Below are 8,078 nucleotides of genomic sequence, written 5' to 3' on the forward strand. Positions count from 1 at the left end.
CTCCCCAAACCAAACTTCAATTCATTTTTCCCTCTGCCAGGGCCCTCCGATACTGGCAAGCACCCCAGCATTGGGCGTGATGGGACGTCCTTGTACTACTGCTGATCTTACGATCTCATAATTAAAAGTTTCCCTGAGACATGCGTTATCGGAGATAATAACAAGAGACCTAAATGTCAGGGAACATTTAATTATAAGATCTATAAGATCACCAATGGTACAAGGACGTTTCATCACGTCCAATGCTGGGATGCTTGCCAATATCGGAGAGCCCTGGCAGTAGTGACAATATGTAAAGGAAAAATGAAGTTTTTGTTGGGGGAGGGCACTCAGCTTACGTACTTCTTGCACACTGTTGCCCATTTTACTGCGCTGGTGCAGTGGTTAGCACATCTACCTAGCAAGTAAGAGGACCAGGGTTCGAGTCCCGGCCGCAGTACAAATTTTTATTCATTTCGTCTGTTTCGATCATCATGTGAAAAGGTTTCCGACGCGATTACGCCCGTACGAAAGGAATTAACAGGCTTTATATGCGGAGTGGTAACTTGACCTAGACGTGTGGGACATTCCATTTCGGAAATCTTTAGGGAATTCAATAATCCGATATCCACAGTGTCAAGAGTGTCCCGAGGATACTAAATTTCAGACATTACTTCTCATCACGGACAACGCAGTCGTCAACGGTCTTTACTTAACGACCGAGAGCAGCGACTATTGCGTAGACAGTGCTAACAGCCAACCAACGACAGCACAAATCAGTGCGGCGAAATTTGGTATTAGTGGACTACGGTAGCAGACGTCTTACGCGAGTGACTTTGATAACGGCACGACATAATCTGCAGCGCCTCTCCTGGACTAGTGATCATATCGGTAGGACTCGAGACGACTGGAAAACCATGGCCTGGTCAGATGAGTCCCGATTTCAGTTGCTAAGAGCTGATGACAGGGTTCGAGTGTGGCGCAGTCCCCACGAAATCGGGGACCCAAGTTGGTAACATGGAACTGTGGAAGCTGGTGGTGTCTCCATAATGGTGTGGGCGCTGTTTACAGGGAAGCTGACCTCTGGTCCAACTGAACCGATCATTGACTGGAAATTCTTATGTTCGGCTACTTGAAGGCCATTTTCAGCCATTCGTAGACTTCAAGTTCCCAAACAACGACGATGGAATTTTATGGTTGATAATGGGCCACTTTTTTTAAGAACATTCCGGACAGCTCGAGCGAATGTTTTGGCCACCTGTCTAATATTTATGAGACGTAATAGAGAGGTCCTTTCGTGCACAAATTCTACAACGGCAACACTTTTCGCAATTATGGATGGCCATAGTGGCAGCATGGCTCAATATTTCTGCAGGGGACATCCATGGCTTGTTGAGTCTATGTCACGTTGAGTTGCTGCATAGGCCGGACAAAAGGAGGTCCGACAAGATATTCAGATATATCCCATGACTTACTCATTAACACGCAAAAACAAAAAAACGAAATTCGAGGAGCAAACTACTCTCTTTTTCTTGTTGTTGCTTTTATTTTCTCTACTCTCAGCGTAAATGGTATATGATTCAGCTTGAGAAAGCAGTCACGTTGAATCAATTTTTCTCAAGCTGGATTGCACTACTGTTATAAAATTCCTGGTTTGGACGCTATAAAGGCAGTGGAATATAATACAAAGTGAAGAAGGGAGTTCCTACCTTACGGCTGTTCACTGAGAAGACGATGTCTTAATATAAATGAATACTACTTTTAAGGAACATTATATACAAGAAAGAGATCCGAAAACTACAAGCACAAACATAAAAAAACTTTGGAAAGTAAAACCACGTTCTGAAACAAAGGGCCACGAACGAAAAACAAATACACTATTGGCCATTAGAATTGCTACACCAAGAAGAAATGCAGATGATAAACGGGTATTCATTGGACAAATATATCATACTAGTACTGACATGTGATTACATTTTCATGCAATTTGGGTGCATAGATCCTGAGAAAACAGTACCCGGAAAAACCACCTCTGGCCGTAATAACGGCGTTGATACGCCTGGGCATTGAGTAAAACAGAGCCTGGATGGCGTGTACAGGTACAGCTGCCCATGCGGCTTCAGTAGTGACTGGCGTATTGTCACGAGCGAGCTGCTCCGCCACCATTGACCAGACGTTTTCAGTTGGTGAGAGATCTGGAGAATGTGCTGGCCAGGGCAGCAGTCGAACATTTTCTGTATCCAGAAAGGCCCGTACAGGACCTGCAACATGCGGTCGTGCATTATCCTGCTGAAACGTAGGGTTTCGCAGGGATCGAATGAAGGGTAGAGCCACGGGTCGTAACACATCTGAAATGTAACGTCCACTGTTCAAAGTGCCGTCAATGCGAATAAGAGGTGACCGAGACGTGTAACCAGTGGCACCCCATACCATCATGCCGGGTGATACGCCAGTATGGCGATGACGAATACACGCTTCCAATGTGCATTCACCGCGATCTCGCCAAACACGGATGCGACCATCATGATGCTGTAAACAGAACCTGGATTCATCCGAAAAAAATGAATTTTTGCCATTCCTGCACCCAGGTTCGTCGTTGAGTACACCATCGCATGCGCTCCTGTCTGTGATGCAGCGTCAAGGATAGCCACAGCCATGGACTCCGAGCTGATAGTCCATGCTGCTGCAAACGTCGTAGAACTGTTCGTGCAGATGGTTGTTGTCTTGCGAACGTCCCCATCTGTTGATTCAGGGATCGAGACGTGGCTGGACGATCCTTTACAGCCATGCGGATAAGATTCCTGTCATCTGGATTGCTAGTGATACGAGGCCTTTGGTATCCAGCAAGGCGTTCCGTATTACCCTCCTGAACCCACCGATTCCATATTCTGCTAACAGTCATTGGATCTCGACCAACGCGAGCAGCAATGTCGGGGTACGATAAACCACAATCGCCATAGGCTACATACTGACCTTTATCTAAATCAGAAACGTGATGGTATGCATTTCTCCTCCTTACACGAAGCATCACAATGACGTTTCACCAGGCAACGGCGGTCAACTGCTGTTTGTGTATGAGAAATCGGTTGGAAATTTCCCTCATGTTAGCACGTTGTAGGTGTCGTCACCGGCGCAACCTTGTGTGAATGCTCTGAAAAGCTAATCATTTGCATATCACAGCATCTCCTTCCTGTCGGTTAAATTTCGCGTCTGTAGCACGTCATCTTCGTGGTGTAAGAATTTTTAATGGCTAATAGTGTAATAATTTCTCACCAAGAGGAAAAAATATCAATTTATTTTTTTGTATCGTTATTTATTAGACAGAACTTGTCCAATAATACTCTAGTGACTCAGTGTTAAGTTAAAAAAACGTAATAAATTAATCAAAGGTACGAATCAAGTTTATGTACTGTTCATATACCCTTGCCGATCTTCGTTGTACCATTTCTAAATTAGATCAATCTTTTTGAAATTTAGTACATTGGAATTATTGACTGGACCGAATATCTAGCTATAACCTCTATATTCCACCTAAATGGGGGATAATCCGGAATGTCTTTCTGATTTATAGTCCAAAATTTACATCTCCCTTAAAAATCGAAAAATTATTGAAGATACCTTTACAGAACATTTCTACATCATATTTTTACATCACAATATACATCTACGAAAATATCACTCTGTATCCTCAAACCCTACCAGACGTAAAATTTCGTAAAACCTCGATATTTTGGAAGTATTTATTTGATTATGTTCAGTCTCTTTATTCCTTACTTCTATCTATTTCTACAACGTTCTACCAAGAAATTACATAATTACAACAATATAAAAAGTTGTGTTATAGAAATGAGTAATCCAGTGTCAGCCACATGATCAAGCAGAGTCGCATGCTAGGCTTCTTGACCTTGAGATTCTGTGGACGAGGGGGCGGGAGGGGGGGTGGCAGAGGTTGTGGAATCCCTATTTGCTCCTTCACGTAAAATGATTTTTCTTGCAACTTTCGGAATCTTCACAATTGTTTGCTCAACATTCTCACTTCAAAACCAATCAGGAAATAAAATGGTTTGTTATTGGTTGGTTAGTTAGTTTATTTGGAAAAGGGGACCAAACAGCTAGGTCATCGGTCCCATCGGATGAAGAAAGGATGGGGAAGGAAGTCAGATGTGCTCTTTCAAAGAACCATCCTGGCAATTGCCTGACGTGATTTAGGGAAATCATGGGAAACCTAAATCAGGATGGCCTTACGCGTTTTGAACCGCCGTCTTCCCGAATGCGAGTCCAGTGTGCTAACAACTGCACTTGTTTGTTATTAACAGTGTACGTCACAAAGTTGTATTATTGCCAGACTGTGGTCGATGCCTATGTTCTACACTAGTCTTTTCATTTATTTTGCCTTATAGAGACAGGAATTTATTTCCACAAAAATGTTCATGTTAAATAAAGATTTTACAAAGACACCAGACGTGCAGCTTTATCCACCGCTGCGTGAGCAATAGCCTTTTGCGAGGAATCTTATTCGACATGTCTTTTGTATGTAGTTCCATTAAGAATTTTCACTCCGAAAAAGGTCGAGCTGGGCCTACATTCACTGAAAACAGCAAATCCTGACGGATTTGAAACTGACTGTCGTTGTCAACGCATAAAACTTGTTTTCTAGCCAAGTAAGTTGTGATTTTTTCATGACCATTGTTCTTAAGACGTATTATGCGGCTGCACAAGGTACACCATTCCTTGTAGATACTTTGGAAGGTCAGTGCTGATACACCAACAAATGCTTGTGAAACAACTCATTGTCTGAACAGAGTGGATAAATATAACGCTGCAGTCAGTTCAGTTCTAGAGAAAGTTTGAATAATTTTATTAAATCGAAGTGCTCTTCTAAAAGAACGAATAATATTTTGCAACAGTAATGTCATCAACTTCACAGCACTGTATCTGAAGACTACAATATGAATATTTCTGTTAGAGCTAGTTCAGAATAACTTGGCCCTTGACAGAAATGAATTCTTGTCCTGGGCCCTGGACGAGTCCGTCCTGTTGTTCCGAATGGGTTGTCGCCTCAGTTGCCCACCGCCTTTTGACCTGCATACTTCCAGCATTCTCGTTACTGTCTCTTTACTAAGTTGCAATGCACCACCGTTATCTTACAACAAAGGTGCAGGGAGGCTTATTGACAATGAGGGACATGGGATTATAGTCAATTCGCTTAAATTAATGATGGCAGAGACAAACAAAACAGCAACAATTTCATTAAAATGTTTGCTTGGGAGGGATGCAGGAACCGTTAGCTTTTCCAGTTGCGCAGTAAAGAGAAAGAACGATTCACGATTTTAGGTAAGCCACATAAGAAGGAGAAAAAATTTATATAGTTTGTGTTATCGAGTTGTAAGTTCTGTGGTTTAATTTGGTATTCAAAAAAATTTGTTATTCAAAAAAAATTTTGCCACAAACTTATTATTTTTCATAAATTATTACTTTGCAGAGAAATGTTTGCTACAGGAGACAATTTTATTTGTAAGGATGATTCTAACAGTCAGACAATGAGTTTTTTAAAGGTCAGAATGCATCAGCGCCTCCTCACGAAAGAACGTCATTTTTCTGATTATTTGTGCTGCCACATTTCTCTTTGTGGCACGCAGTGATTAACGCATGAGCTGTTTAGAACAGTTGCACGTTCTTGCATTGCATCGCACAAGGCTTTTCTTTTGCTTAGCTTACTTGCTGCCGCGCTGCTTATTTTATTTTCATCACTTAGAGCAGTACCAAGTTTCCGCTGCCACGGGTAAGCCATATGAAATTCGTTACAACTAGTTTTACAGTACAGTTAGATTACAATTAGATCATTCAGTTAGCTTGTTTACAAAATACATTATCACATCTGTTTGGGCACAGTTCGGTTCACATTACATTTCACATACAGACAGTTTTATTTTCACAGTGCAGTGTTACGTGAGTGTGAATTATTGTGTTTACAAGTTTATCCGTTAAAATGCGTACGTAAATTCACACGGTGTATTTAGAGAAACATTTTGGTGACTCATCCTCTCCAAATTTAATTAACAGTTTTACGTAGCATTTTCATTCTGTTACCTTTGTGTGTTGGAATACTGTGACGTCACGCATTGTAGCGCTGCTCACTGTGTCGTGCAATACAGTTTGGCGAGATAGCTTATTTAGCTTACAGTTAGTTTTATAATTACTTTGTTAGTTAAAAATAAAGTTGTATAGTTTTAGTTTTGGCGACTCATGATTTATCAAGTAGCATTTCTGTAATTACACCGCTTGTATTTTTCAGCATTATAATACAGACACGCAGGGGCGTCTCCTGTAAAGGTTTGCAGGTTTGCGCTACCCCCACGGAATAATTTTGTTCAACTGTGTTTACCTTCTGAGCGTTCTATGCTAGTGGTGAAGTAGCGCGCCGTTTATCTCTTTTGAAATTCCCGGGTTCCAAACGTCGAACGCAACGGAGTTGGACGGAATGTGCCGACGGCGACAGCAGGTTGCACTGTGGCTGCAAACGCGGACTTGGGTGTCTCAAAGGGGGTGCGTGGTGCGGTTTCAACGCTTGGCACCAGTGTACTCGTATGCGGGCCTAGTGTGTATATACACCTCACCCTGGCCACCCTGCCAGCTGCAGGAAGAGGGCCCGAACTCTTCCGAAGGGAAACGGAACTATCGGATCTTCGAACGAAACGAGATTCTCGTGCCACCTTACCAGTTCAAGTGTAGTTGCGAGCGAACTATTTCCTGTGCGTTGTGTTAGTTACTTTAGCGTGTGCTACAGTGATTTTCGAGCTCACGTGACAAGTGAATAAGTGAAATAATGAATCAGGTAATTTCATTCCTCTCTGAACCCTTCAGTCCACGGAAGTTTTAAGAAAAATTAGAAATCAAGAGGCTAGGTAGGCCGACTCCTGCTTTAACAATTTCGCAGACCGTTAAAACGAAAAGTCGCCAATTCAGCAGGAAATTTAACTCAGAATTGTACAACAAGCAAGAATGGCTGTGCGGTTGTGACATAAAAAATGCCTTGTTTTGTTTTCCTTGTTTATTATTTTAGGAGATCTTCCATGGTCTAAACACGGAGTCTGTGACATTCAACACCTCCATGACAAAATTAGATAACACCAACTTTCTTCAGTCCATAAAAATAACGTTCTGAATATGGCAGGTCTAGGCAATGCAAATATAGCTACGCAATTAGACAGTAAGTACAGGAGGTCCGTGGCATTACACAACCAAAAAGTTTCCGATAATAGGTACATATTGAATCTAATTATTACCTATATTCGTTTCTGTGGTGCGTTGGAACTTGCCCTTAGAGGACATGATGAGACTGAATCACCTTCCAATCCTTGTATTTTTAGTTCCTTGATTAATTTTAGTGCAGAATTAGACTCTGTATTAAAATTGCATTTAGAGAAAGATACTGTTTTCAAAGGAACCTCAAAAACCATCCAGAATGAACTCCTCCAGTATGCTTCAAGTGTACCAAGAGGAAATTGGAAAGGAAATTAAGGGTGCTGAGTTTTTGGCCGTAATAGCTGACGAAATGTGGTGCAACAGAAGAATGCTGAAGATTAGATGGGTAGATCACATAACCAAGGAGGAGGTGTTGAATAGGATTGGGGAGAAGAGAAGTTTGTGGCACAACTTGACTAGAAAAAGGGATCGGTTGTTAGGATATGTTCTGAGGCATCAAGGGATCACCAATTTAGTATTGGAGGGCAGCGTGGAGGGTAAAAATCGTAGGGGGAGACCAAGAGATGAATACACTAAGCAGATTCAGAAGGATGTGGGTTGCAGTAGGTACTGGGAGATGAAGAAGCTTGCACAGGATAGAGTAGCATGGAGAGCTGCATCAAACCAGTCTCAGGACTGAAGACCACAACAACAACAACAGCTGACGAAATCTGTGACGTAGCCTGTGTTTTCCAGATGGTTATAGTATATAGGTACATCATTAACCGAAAACCAGTTGAAAGATTTTGGGACTTCATAGCACCAGAAACGCATGATGCCCAGTCTTTGGCAACGTCCATCACGAACAGATAAATAATCATTTGGGGAATTGTCCACATAAGCTAATAGCGCAA

General features: G+C 42.0%; 1 non-coding gene across 1 annotated transcript; it reads left to right on the plus strand.

Annotated features, from left to right (window-relative positions):
• Positions 1 to 366: 366 nt before the first annotated feature.
• Trnaa-agc (transfer RNA alanine (anticodon AGC)) lies at positions 367 to 439 on the plus strand. Its single transcript has one exon. It is a non-coding gene; the product is annotated as a tRNA-Ala (tRNA).
• Positions 440 to 8,078: the final 7,639 nt, after the last annotated feature.

This window comes from Schistocerca cancellata, chromosome 3 (assembly GCF_023864275.1).
Source record: "Schistocerca cancellata isolate TAMUIC-IGC-003103 chromosome 3, iqSchCanc2.1, whole genome shotgun sequence".
NCBI classification, from domain to species: domain Eukaryota; kingdom Metazoa; phylum Arthropoda; class Insecta; order Orthoptera; family Acrididae; genus Schistocerca; species Schistocerca cancellata.